This window comes from Anser anser (assembly GCF_964211835.1).
Source record: "Anser anser genome assembly, chromosome: 6".
Classification (NCBI taxonomy): Eukaryota; Metazoa; Chordata; class Aves; order Anseriformes; family Anatidae; genus Anser; species Anser anser.
In genome coordinates, this window is record NC_139726.1 from 22970830 (window position 1) to 22983681 (window position 12852).

General features: G+C 36.3%; 1 long non-coding RNA gene across 1 annotated transcript; it reads right to left on the reverse strand.

Moving 5' to 3' along the window:
- Positions 1-2183: 2183 nt before the first annotated feature.
- On the reverse strand, positions 2184-3224 carry LOC310901405. The gene is made up of 2 exons (XR_014585789.1): positions 2505-3224; positions 2184-2403 (listed from the first exon to the last, which is right to left on the reverse strand). It is a non-coding gene; the product is annotated as an uncharacterized lncRNA (long non-coding RNA).
- Between the last annotated feature and the right edge of the window lie 9628 nt (positions 3225-12852).

Consider the following 12852-nt stretch of genomic DNA (forward strand, 5'->3'; position numbering starts at 1 on the left):
ACTACACATAGTGAGAAACAATCTGTTTGAAAGACTGGAGATTATAAGTAGAAGGTGTTTATTATAGCTAAATGTTCAATTCCCCTCCCCCCACCCCAGGCTTAACTCTAGTTTTAGGATGCTTTCATTTTAGTAACCATTTGATCTTTCCCAGGAGAGGATTTGGTACTATTTCTTTTAATCTTCTCTGCATGCAGTACAAAACTGGCTCAGTGAACTCAATTTTAAGTTAGTGTTTGTGTTTATGAGCAAGAGATTGCAGGATCTACAACAAAACAAATATGTCAGTTAAAGAAAACTGTGTGAAGTAAAGTTTGATGCATCTGATTTAATGACACTGTTACTCCCTCTGCTCACTAGAATCAGTGGGGAAAACAATTTAGGAACCTCAGACCTTTGCAAAGTGCGATAAACTTTGATCAGAATGCCTTTTCAGCTAGTGAAAAATCTAGCAAATAATTTAAAGATACGTTGAAAATAAAACAGTCTATGCATATGAATATCTCAGTGACTTCAATTAATTAACCAGACAGAACAAAGTTAAACAAACACATAAATCTTTGAAAGGTAGACATTCTATGCAGTAAATTATGCAACACTTCCACTGTCATCAGATAATGTGCACTGATCTAAGTCGGTGAAATAACTTCCACTGAGCTAGATTTTGGCACTAGCATCAGTGCCATAGATGATGCTCTTGCAGCTCTTAACTTCTATGGATCAAAAGTCTCCAGAAATCAGAAGTTCTCTATTTAATCAAACTGGATGGGATTTAGGTTAAAATGAAAAAAGGTCACGCATTCAGCCAAGAAATTGCAAAATGTGTTTTACCCACCTCAAAATATTGCTCCATATCTCATTCCTTTTGTAAGAATGTATATAAATCCAAAAACTTATTTTCCACATTCATTGTTTTAATAAAGTTCCAAAGAGACATTACTTTCCCAACCTCCTTCTGGCACTACAACAGCAATACATACTGCTGGTGTTATCCATAGCCAATCTGATTTCAGACATCGTGACAGATCAGCTCTATAACCCACAATGCACAAAGGAGAAATTGCAGCAATACCCTAATTATGCTTACAACAGAAAAATATACTGCCAAAAGTATTCAATAAATACTTGAGAAATTAAGAAAAATCAAGAAATAAGGAAAACAAAAAGTAACACAGAAGAAGAAATCTAGCACAATATGTACTGGTCTCGACCCCACAGAGTAAGGATATCCATGCATTAATATATCAAAAACAGAGTTACCAATCTTATTTGTACTGGCTTTACTTTTAAAACCTAGTGAGGCAAATTTATACTCTGGCCCCATTAAAACCCACTAATTTCAGAGTTGTTGAATTTAGGAGCATTGCATCATATAACTGGAAGCAGAAGTTAATGTACTGAGTGTTGTTTCACTGAGATGAAATATTAATTCATGCTTATTTTGAATGTTGATTGTTTTAATACCCTGAACTTAGCGACAGAAAATTAGATGTAATGGGTTGTTTCCATATGTCACAAGTAAACCAGTTGCTTTTTTAACTGTAAATTCTGGATTATTTTTTTAGCTAGCAGTTCAAGAAAATGTTTTAAAATTAAACTATTTTCCTCACACCTGTAAAAACGTGTAAATGATAGAACTGGCAGTATGATGATTGCTTTACAGATAAGCAGTTTCTTCATCATCTTCAAGGACATTCAGATTTATGATCTAATCATTCAGCCCTTTAACAGGATGCATTTGAGTTTGATTAAAAAAGAAACAAATAGCAGTGCAGATTTATTAATGAAATCTGCGTGACCTTTTCACATAAGGAACTCTCCCAGAATAGTGAGTTTAAAGTGGAGTATAGCTTCCTCAGCCTCTTTAGCTTTGCTTGTCCTGGTATGCAGTGGTTTTGGTGTGCTTTTTCCACATTGGCAAGTGCAAATTTTGGAAAGTTATCTCTCCCTCCCCCTCCTTGAACTTTAATTGCTTAACCTACAGCCTAATTCAAGTTGCTCATAAACCTTAGCCTTTGTTGTAGGTCCGACAGCTGCGTTATGTCAGTAGCAAGTAAAACCTTCACAAAGTTCCGGAATGCTGCAAGACATTTTATAGGTGCTGCAATAAAAGGCAAATTGAATTTACAAAAATGCATTTGTCACTGATTAAAAACTTACAAAGTTAATTGGAAACACTGTGTAGGTGTTGCCACACAACTAGAGGTGTAACTGGTGGTTTTAATTCAGCTGGAGCATGGGGGATAGTAGTCATTCACGTTAAGGCCAGCAATCTTATTCATATTTCTTTTCCCTTGAATAAGCAAGGAATATTTCCTGGAAGATCTGCATGAATGTCAACATTTAGCAGCATTAAGGTATTAGTTGAGGAGCAGTGACCACTTCCTTGTTCAGTCTTCAAGGCTGTATCAAAGTAAAATTTGCAAGTATCATTTAGTGTCTGATAGTAATTGCTGAATCCCTTGGGAAAGTTTTCTAGGCCTTTCCTCTCCCCCTTGTCTTACCTTGGAAAAGTTGACACCACCACAGCAATCATTGCTTCAGCAAGTGAGGAGGGAGGTAACCAACAGCCAAGGCAATCAGCACCCTCCCCCTGGAGCTGAGTGAATTATCTCCATATAATCCACTTAACCTTTGCCATTGTGGGACCTGGGAAGCTGAAGGTATTTTTAAACCTGAGTCTTTTAATTGCCAGTTTATAGTGTCACTAGTCCAGCTCAGTTGGAAAGAGGATGATTGGAAAATAGTTCCATGAGGCAATAGCTTTTCACCTCGGCCAGGAGTCCTAATTATTATTAGTTTTGAGGCTCACTGTCCTCCAAGTCCACGTAGGCAGTGGTCTACAATGAATCCACAGGTGATGGAGTTTCTCTAATATAATATTACTTCTAGCTAAAATGTCACAGATTTCAAATTACTTACAATGGTGAACTTGAGAGAAATATTGTCATTAATTGTTAATATGCAAAAAAATCCAAACATAAAATATAACGGGAACAATTCTGTAACAGAGTTGAGTAATATAAGAAAACTGCTTTGCTATTTCTATTCTTAGCAATCTCCACTTGCTAAAATAATTTCTTAAAATTCCACTTGATTCCCTTATCACACTTTACAGAAAACAAACAAAAACTCTAGCAAATGCTGAAGGATGCTTGTTGATAGTTTTCAAAAGACCAGCTATGGAAAATTTAATTAGCAAGTGGTTAGTTCACCACACTGCAATAGTCTCTGAGAGCTTTCTGATATATTTTTTGAATAGCATTTACCTATTTTATTGGTGAATATTCCAGTGTGCTGGACTGTGTGTATGTCCATGTTTCAGTGATCACTAAATCAAGCAATTAACTTTGCATGTGGCCTTAGCAGAGATACCATGAAATGGAATCTGTACCTTTTCTTGAGCTGGAATTTTCAGTGGAGCCCCAAAGAGTTGAGCCCCAAAGAGCTAGGCATTAACAAATTCTGGCTTCTTTGAAAACCTAAATCTTAGATTCCCTGAATCATATAAGTCTATCATGCTCCTTTAAGATCTCTCATAAAAATGGAGTGTTAATACCTTTCACAAATATTCAGCCAATCCTCAGATCTATAGTTGCTCATTCTCTTCACAGTTCTAAGAGAACACAAAGATGTCCTACAGTGCTGGTAGCACTCATACTTCAAGTGTAAGAATATGTCAGTCCACAGCAGGCCTACAATGCTAGTGACTTTTCAGCAATGCAGATTATCATGGTCCAACATACTTATACTGTAAACACCAATGCAAAAAAACACAACGGTACATACTCCCAAAGACCTTCTGAAGCACTGGCTGCTAATTCAGCCATCTCCTTGGTCTGTGTTCTTTCGTACATACTCAACCACAAGAAAACCTGCCCATGTGATACCTTAGAATCAATAAATAAATATAATTATTCTGGGAAACTGATGCTAAAATAGTATTAGCATATTTTTCACCACAGTCTTTGCCATCTCCTTTATTTTTATTAATAATACGGAAGCTAATAGTAGTCAGGATTCAGAAGCAACAGCAAGGTTGATCCAGATATTTCTTTCCTACTCCTGCTATTCTACAATTCAGCACTGTATGATGGGAACACCATATTACATTATTTTTACTTGTAGACTAAAAACTTCAAAACAAAACAAAACAGAAGATTTCCAAGCCTAAATGTATAATTTTATCCAGGCCTACTAACAAAGAAAGAACATCTATTCGGCTTTGTTGGGCGTTCCTTCTCACCTTCACTCCTAAGTGGTTCATGACTTAATGACACTCTTTCCAGAAAACTTAAAAAATTGACAGAAACAATGTCCTTTAAGATTTTAGGAAGCATCATGTGTCCGTGATTTAGCTAGATTGTGCATCTGGGTAGTTCTGGGCTAGTATTTCAGCAGTATTTCTTGGCCTATATACAATGAGCAAAGTACGTGGCAAAGAAAGGATTAAATAAAAGAGAAAGTGTTTGGGTTATTTTTCTATTTTCTCTAGTTAAGCCTTTAATGAAATGATCAGCAGTAATATGACATTTAACAATTAAAGAATAGGCAGAAGGAACAGCTTACTGGCCTTGGTGGAAAAAGAAAAGCAGGAAGCATAGCAGCCATACTTTTCTTTCCTCAGGACAGGTCCCAAACGTAAAACAAACTAAAACAAAAGTCTGTTTACATTGGTGTTAGGAGCACTCAAAACCAATTTAAGGATCTACTTTGGTTTGGATGATAATGTAAAAATTTTAGATGAGGAAATCCTCAAAAAAAATAAATAAATCCAAAACAGAGAGAGGTTTTACAAACAAACCTGAGTTTTTCTCGTTTTTGTCTCTTTTATCAACCTCCCTTTTCTGAGAGATATAAAAACCTCAGAAAGAGTTTTCAGTTTATACTTGGAGGACAGCAGAAACTGAGATTCCTCCTCTGAGAAGAGTATTTTATGTGAGGCTATCGCACTGTGAAAATGTGTCCATTATGGACAGATGTGAGCCTCCTGTACCTTCCTGCCCCACATTACAGCAACTTGAGAGTAACAAAGAAAACTGTGGTAGTGCCACCACAGAAAAGCCACTAGGCTGACAGAAAGAGATGTCCCATTGTAGATTACAGAGATTAACTGCTTGAAACCCGCTGGGTATTCAGGGGGAATCTACTCTGAATTAATTTGCAGATTAATTGACTTTTCTTGTCAAAAGTTGTTTTTTTTTTTTTAATTCTTTTTTTTTTTTTTTAGGGAAATGTTACTATTAGATATGGGAAAAAATGAAAGCCCAGCACACTGTGCACAGATAGTCTAGTTAGGAAAAGGAAACGTAGAGGAGTTTATTCTTGGTTTACAACTGAAGTGAATTCTGCATAGACCCAGCCATTTTGGTGGGTGGCGCCAAGCACCAGTCTGCGCAGCTGTGTCACAAAATGGTGGTCAGGAAGGTGCAGCCATGCCGGGGATCCCACAGGCAGTGACTACAGCGTTAAAAGCAGGGAAACTGCTCTCCCAGAAACCAAATAGGACACACTGAATTATTTTAATCTGTTCAGTACTATTTCACAAACATATATTTACAAACCTAGTTGGGGGGTGGGGGTTACAATTCACTTTTAAAATGAAGAAATAGAGAAAAATGTCCTCCTGAGCATTACAGTCTCTCATGACAAAATGTACTATCTTAAAGTCTTCAATGGACCCATACGTGGGGTATGTTTGTCTTCACACAGGAGTGATGGCTGGAAATGTGGCACCCCCTGAACGGTCAAGAGTTTTGCCACTGCTTTCAGCTTTTCATCTTCCCTGAAGAACTGTGAACATGTAAAATAGATTACCTTTATGTTCCAATTTGTGAAAATGGGCAGAGAGAGAAAATGCTGTCAGGCCTTTACTAGACGCTGCTGAACACAGGAGATGTTATCTACAATAATACTTTATACAGCTGGAGGAAAGTTCCTTTTATGTAAAAGTTCTTTATAAGTTTAGCTTCTCTTGCAGCTGATGAGATAGGGCTTTCACCAAATCACAATGAAGTTGTTATGTTTTCAGTCATATTTTTCCCCACAGAAGAAAAAAATGCCTTTCCTCTGTCAGCACAGCAACTGTAACTCCAGATTAGAGATAAAGCACAGGAACAGAAATAAAGCCTCTAAAAGAGCATGGTATCTCTCTCTGGCCTGTAACAGCCTGCAGCTGACTGACCTGCAGGCAGCCAGCTCCTAAAATAGTACATGTGGGTTATACCGTAAATAAATTGGAAGTTATGTAACCACGCACCCTGCTGCTTTCACCTCTGTCACATGTGAGAGTGTATTACTGCCTTTCAAGGAAAAAGATTTTGAATTTCTTTGATATGATTGAAAATACCAGACTGACATAGCATACTTTGCTGAAGCATTTATCTAACATTTCATTCGTTCATCCTCATCAATATGACCCATGGTATTACTGTTGTTAATTTAATAACAGCCTTATTAAAAGGTAGTAAAAGCCTTATCACTGATGTCTGATATCAGGTTGGGGGAAAACAGTTCACCCATTCCTTACATGAAGCTTATAGTAAAATCAGATGGCCAGAAGAGGCCTATATTTTGCAAGTTCACATGGATGTGAGCTCAACCAGTTTTGATTAATGAATCCATGTCATGAACTGCCATCCCCTTTATATTCCCACTGCCACTGTAATTATTACAATTCATATGCTTCTCCCATGTTTGTGAATATATGTATGCAGTGTTTGCTCATCTAGCTAGGCATGGCATGTCATATGCTAACTATTTCTCTTGGGAGGAAAATTGTCAACTGCAGAAAAAGTTCACAGCGTAATTAAGAAATGAAGTATTTTTTTCATCTCATTATATATATATTATATCATACTTCCTTCTTATCTGAAAGATATTGCTGTACTGATGGAGGTAGATAGAAATTCTGATTATGTTTCAATGAGTGAGGGCATATATCACATATAGATTTATTTTTATTTGCAGAAAGGTTGTGTGTCACCCCCCATTCCCCCAATATCTACTTTGATATATGGATTAATGGGGAAAAGAAATAAAGGAAACAGTGAAGAGACATGGCTAATACACCACTACTGCACCAGTTGTTAGAAGGGTGGAGAACTGCATCCTGGAAAGGGGGAGCTACAAAGATTTGGAAGATATGACTACAAACCAGCAGAAAGGATCCAGAAAGGATCTCTCAGAACTCCAAAAACAGACCTAATGTGATTCTTCAAGATGTAGATGGAAATACAGAGAAAAATGTGGAAGTTCACAACAATAGTGATATAAATGGCATGAAGTCTATTTCTGAGATAGGGCATTCAGCATGGGATATACCTATGCTTTGGAAATATGTTGACATATCAGAAAACCTCTGAGCAAAAAACATGAGATGTGGGAACCTGCATTTCCATAGCAATTTGGAATAAGTTCAGTCTATTTATTTTAGCTGCAGTTAGATGAGAGATAGTTTGGTCATGGTCCATAGTTACCTACAGTTGGAGAGATTTGCTACTTATAAAACAGTTAAGCTGGTGAAATACCCATAGCAAGATATAACAATCGGAAAAAAGACAGGGAGACACATTTAGAGCAAGAACAAAGTGCAAAGGGTACTTATCCACTACAAATATTTCCACATGGTAGATGCATCTTTATCTGAAAATTTTACATCATGCTTAATATTTGTCTAAAGAAACAAAATAGCTTTCCAAAAACTTAGAAACTTGATGCATGGATTGTGAGGTGAATTTCTACTGCCCGTTTCATCCAGTATAGGTAATACCAGATCAATGGAAGGTTGCTGTAGGATTAATAGAAGCTTGTGATCATTGCTAAGGGTGAGCTCCTAGAGAATGAGTTAGGGACTATCTATCCACATCAAGATTAAGAAAGGATTTTGAGGATGTTTATTGTTTTTTCTTAATGATGCGTTGGGTCAGTTATAGCCAGTAAAGCTTCTTTTAAATCAGAAAACAAGGTACACACTGACCTATTCTTAGCATCGGTGTGAAAGTCTATTGGCAGGAGACAATGTCCATAAATTGCACCATTTTGCCTAGTCCATTTAAAAACAATGACAACAGCTCAAAGCTAATTACTTACATACCTTAAAAATGTCACCTCTTTCTTATTTGGACAGAATCCCCATCTGTGCAAGCTGCTTCAATATGCTGACCTCCTAATAAATGGAGAATAAATGAGCAATATTCATTGTGGAAACAAAATACATGTATCAATGCATTTTTATTTTGATTAGAGCTCAGGGCTCTGTTCCTTGAAAAGTCATTGGAGATCAGGGTTGTCAGTGAAACTTAGGTTGAGAAAAGTATATTTATACGCATACACACATATATAGATACATAAAAACCAGCCACGTATAATAATGTTTTAGAATTATGTGATTAATTTAACTGGTTTTATGTTGACCCTTTGACAGCTTGGTCAATCTGCAACTGGTCCGTCAGAATAAAAGTAGAACTCTCTTGGATCACACCAAAGTTTCACCACAAATTCTACTGCTCCGTATCTGTTGGCTGTTTACAGGAGATATTTGTGATCTGTCACACGGCAGGTCCATCTAGATGTTTGACCTGGAGAATGCATCTAGATCATCATATTTCCTAGACACCAATGGATTTCTCTTTTGCAAATTGTCTAACCCCTTTTTGAGTCTGTTTATACTTTTGGACTGTGCAACATGCCATAGTAAGGAACTCACAATTCAACTTGTTTTTATTGCCTATTTTAAACGGGCCATCTCCCTGTTTGAATATAGGCTGCCTAGTCTTCCTGTTATGAGCAATATGAACAAACCTTACTTCCTTCATAATATATTTTTAGAATATATATGAATATATTTATAAAAATATATGAATATTTGTAGACTTTCTTCAGCCGTTTTTGAAGGTACCTTTAAAAAAAAAAAACTTTTATAAAGAATTAAAAAATTTAGAAGTCCCCATCTAGTCAGTTATTTGCATGGAACTGCCCTGTGTCTGATCATCCTGCTATACTTCCATTACCTTCTAATTCTGCTGTAATTTTCTGTTGTACCAGAAAAATAAGCTGCATCCAAATTACGGGCACATCAAATACCTAATCAGTTTGCTGTTTTGTTTGAAATTTCTTTTGGAATTATTCTTGACAGTATTTACTTTATGGAAGCTGAGAAATACCAAGTTCACGTTTTAATAAAGCTACCCAGTGAGTTCTCTTTCTTGAGTAGCAGTAGCTTGCTTAGAGCTGATTTCTCCATAAACTACTTTTACCGTGTTATTTTGCACCTAGCAATGCGAATTTCAGCTACAATTTTATTGCCCAAACAGTTATTATGGAAGTCATAGGCAATTTCTACTTATGGCTTTAGTTTTGACTACCCTGCAAAATTTTATATCATCTTCAAAATTTGTCATTTGACAATATACATCCTTTTCCAATTCCACATTTTGCTGAAAAGAGATGGGGAGAGAAAAAGAGAGAAATCTTTTTTTTTTTTCCTTAATGGTACAATAGAAATGTATCCATTTTAACATCATTTAATTCACTACTTTTCTTTTAATTTCTCACAGATTTTTGCTGTTTTGTGTTATAAAAAGTTCCAGTCTGTGGGGAAAATTAGTGATACTAAAAAATATTTCTTTAATCAAATTCTGAGCGCTGGTAACGGTATTTTCTAAGGTATATGCTATCTAACAAATCTTACATTTTATTGGCTGTCTCATTTTGTTCTCTTTCATATTTCACATTTATGATATGCTCAGACATACCCCTGTTTTGTTGAGCAGGACTCTGTGTGGTCTTTGATGTAAGACATAATTTATTTGACAAGGAAATATGAGATGGTGCCCTGAATCTGCATTTAATTGATGGATTGAGAATTTTTTGCATTGCAACAAGACAGATTCTCATCCAATGTGTCATGGAAAGAGCATTCTTTTAATCTGTCCTCCTGTGAATTAAAATACATGTATATATATTTTGAGGAGTAATTTAAAAAATTCTTTATTGAAGGTAGTTAGTAGGGTTTTCATACATGTCTGACATCCAAATACTAAAAGTGATTGATGCTATTATCTGTTCTTAAGGATATTTTTATATCTATGAGAAGTGAGTGCTCGATTCTGACAAGTCTTCAGTGAATATCACTAGCATTACAAATGAATACTAGCTCTCGGTAATGCATTAAGGCAGCATATAAACGCAACCCTTTTTCATCAGTGCAAACTTGCTGTGAGTTTGTGCTTGTAATTAAATCTTCTGCCATTTAAACATCAGGCAATCATCTCCATTTAAAAAACTTAAGTGATAATTAGATTGTTCTTCCACATCATTTTGCATAGGACAATGTAGCACACCAAAAGCTTTCAGAGACTTCAGTCAAGTGCATAGTGCCTCAATATGCCATCTCATACCATCTTTTACTTGTTAGTATTTTTGTTTATCATCTTCATACACCTTCCATCCACCACTTAAAGTTATGGGACACCCTCAATCTGAGACAATTGTCTTAAATTAATAAATTAAAATAAATCACTTATTGTTGAAGTCCAATGTAATGCCTTTCTGCTGGTGGTTCTTGTAACATTTTCGTATGGAAAACAAGGACATTTTTGATCACCTGCAGGATTTCTGCTTCTAAAGTTACGTATTAAAAGTTATTTTAGAGCTACATGAATGCTGGCAAGTTACCAGGTCACTGAATATGCCTCTCTGCTTTTTCTCTTAGCAAAAGGAAGCTTTAGGTATGGCTATTAAATGAATGCTAGCATTTAGCCTAAACTTCTGCTCCCATAGATGTCAATAAAAACACTGCCATCAACGTTAGTGGCAAACGGATTTGGCCACAAAATCAAAACAGAATTGTTGACAAAGAGCCTAACCTTCCACCACTGAAAAGGAGTAGGAATCAGTAGAAAGGGGATTGAGGTATAATACCTTTAAGTTGATGCCCTTTGTTTCACAGAAACAATAAAACTAGATTATAAACCGCATATTCAATTTTGCCTTATTTCACATCATGATAAGTTGAGAAAAATCCATAAAGCAACCCATAGATATTCTAGTGTCAGCATAGTTAAAGTAAGAGATCCTAAACACATTTGCTCCCAAAGTATCAAGATACATGTGTGCTTATGTATATATTAGTTTAGGAGTACTTTAAAATCATTTAATCTTAAATCAGGGGATAAATTATTTTAATTTGTGCAATTCAAGATGTTGAACACATACATTGCATTTGACTAATTTTCTGCTACTAATGAAGGAAAACCACTTTTCATGTTTTTATTGTTTTTAAATTATTTTTCAATTAAAAAACACTTTAAAATTAGCTAAGTACTGTGGTTTGTTTCTGAGAAAGGACAAAAATTGTCAAGCAACTGCTGATTTCTCATAGAATATCAAATGTAGGCAAATATCCTCAGAAATACAAGAAAATATGATACCAAAGTTTATGAGGTATTGCTGTCTTCATGTTTTAAATATGTTCTTACATTTTGTTACCCATATGTAGGTGTTGAGGTAAAAACTATGAATTCAGATGTCTATAATATTTAGAAAATTCTGGTCACTGAAGGTTCAGATTATTAAGTTTTCATTTTACATTAGGCAAGAAAGTATCATAGCTACAACAGCAACAGAATTGGAGAAGGTAGGGCATAAGCCCCAATTTCACTGATTATTGACTTCTGATTTCATTCTCCCCCAATTCAGACAGACTCATTCTTTCCTTCAGGATTTTAACATAATGCTTGTAGACCATAGTTACTTCCTTCATACTTTAGTTTTGTCTTCACCACCACTGTCTGAATTAGGTAAATTTGATTTTTCTTAAGTAACCCTGTTGATTATCACATACATCAGAAGGCTCCCCTTTTCCCTGCAACTCCTATTTACATGCTGCAGAAGTTTTATGACTATTTATCTGTTCCTAGGACTGAAACAAGAAGACACTTACACATGTAACCAATGGCTTCACAGGGATTTCTTAATTACATATATCTTATTTTTCAAGCCCTTTAGCAACATAGTGAAATAAAACACACCTTCCCTTCTTTTGCCTCTGGTGCTGATAGACTGTCTCAGTAATTTGAATTTGTAGTACATGTATAACCTGTATCTTGTCTTTGCATGCCTGATGGGAACTCTCCCCTCCCATTATCAAATTATACTCCCTTTCTTCCATTTCATCCAGGTAGAATTCACTAGGAAAATGATATTTTACTAGTTTAGGACTCCTCCCCCCCCCCCCCCCCCCCCTTTTTTCCCCTTCCTCCTGAGCATACATTTGTGGCTGCTTTAGAGAAGATCAAGTTCTGTCTCCAGTACTTTTCCATAATTACAGCAACATTAAATGCAAAACAGAAAAAAAAAACAGCAATGGCATTCCTCAGAGACTGCATCATGTCAACAGCTGTCTAAAAGGGAACAGATACAGCCAGCAGCAGCAGCATTACAGCAGTCCTCAGATGGCCCTGCAGTGCTTGGTGCTGCTTTGGAGACTTGAAAAGGCAGCTCAGTCTCCAAGGCTGACAGTCTCAAACGTGATGGTGGACATGCAGCATCTCCACAACCCTAGCAGTACAGTGGTTACAGCACGAAATGATTTCACATAGGGCCATTGATTAAGCACGAAGTGGTAGAGACTCTTGCACTGTCCTGAATTCAGCTCCAGTAACCTGTGGGTGAAACACGATGTCTCAGTATCATCACTCCCTGCACCATCACATTCATACTATGACCATGGAAGCTCTGGGGAGAGGTAGACATAACATCTAGGTAGCATTTTTTTTTTTTTCTGCTGAGAAACATGGATACGTTTTCTGATTTCCAGCTTTACTGACATTATCTCCTCCAATACACAAC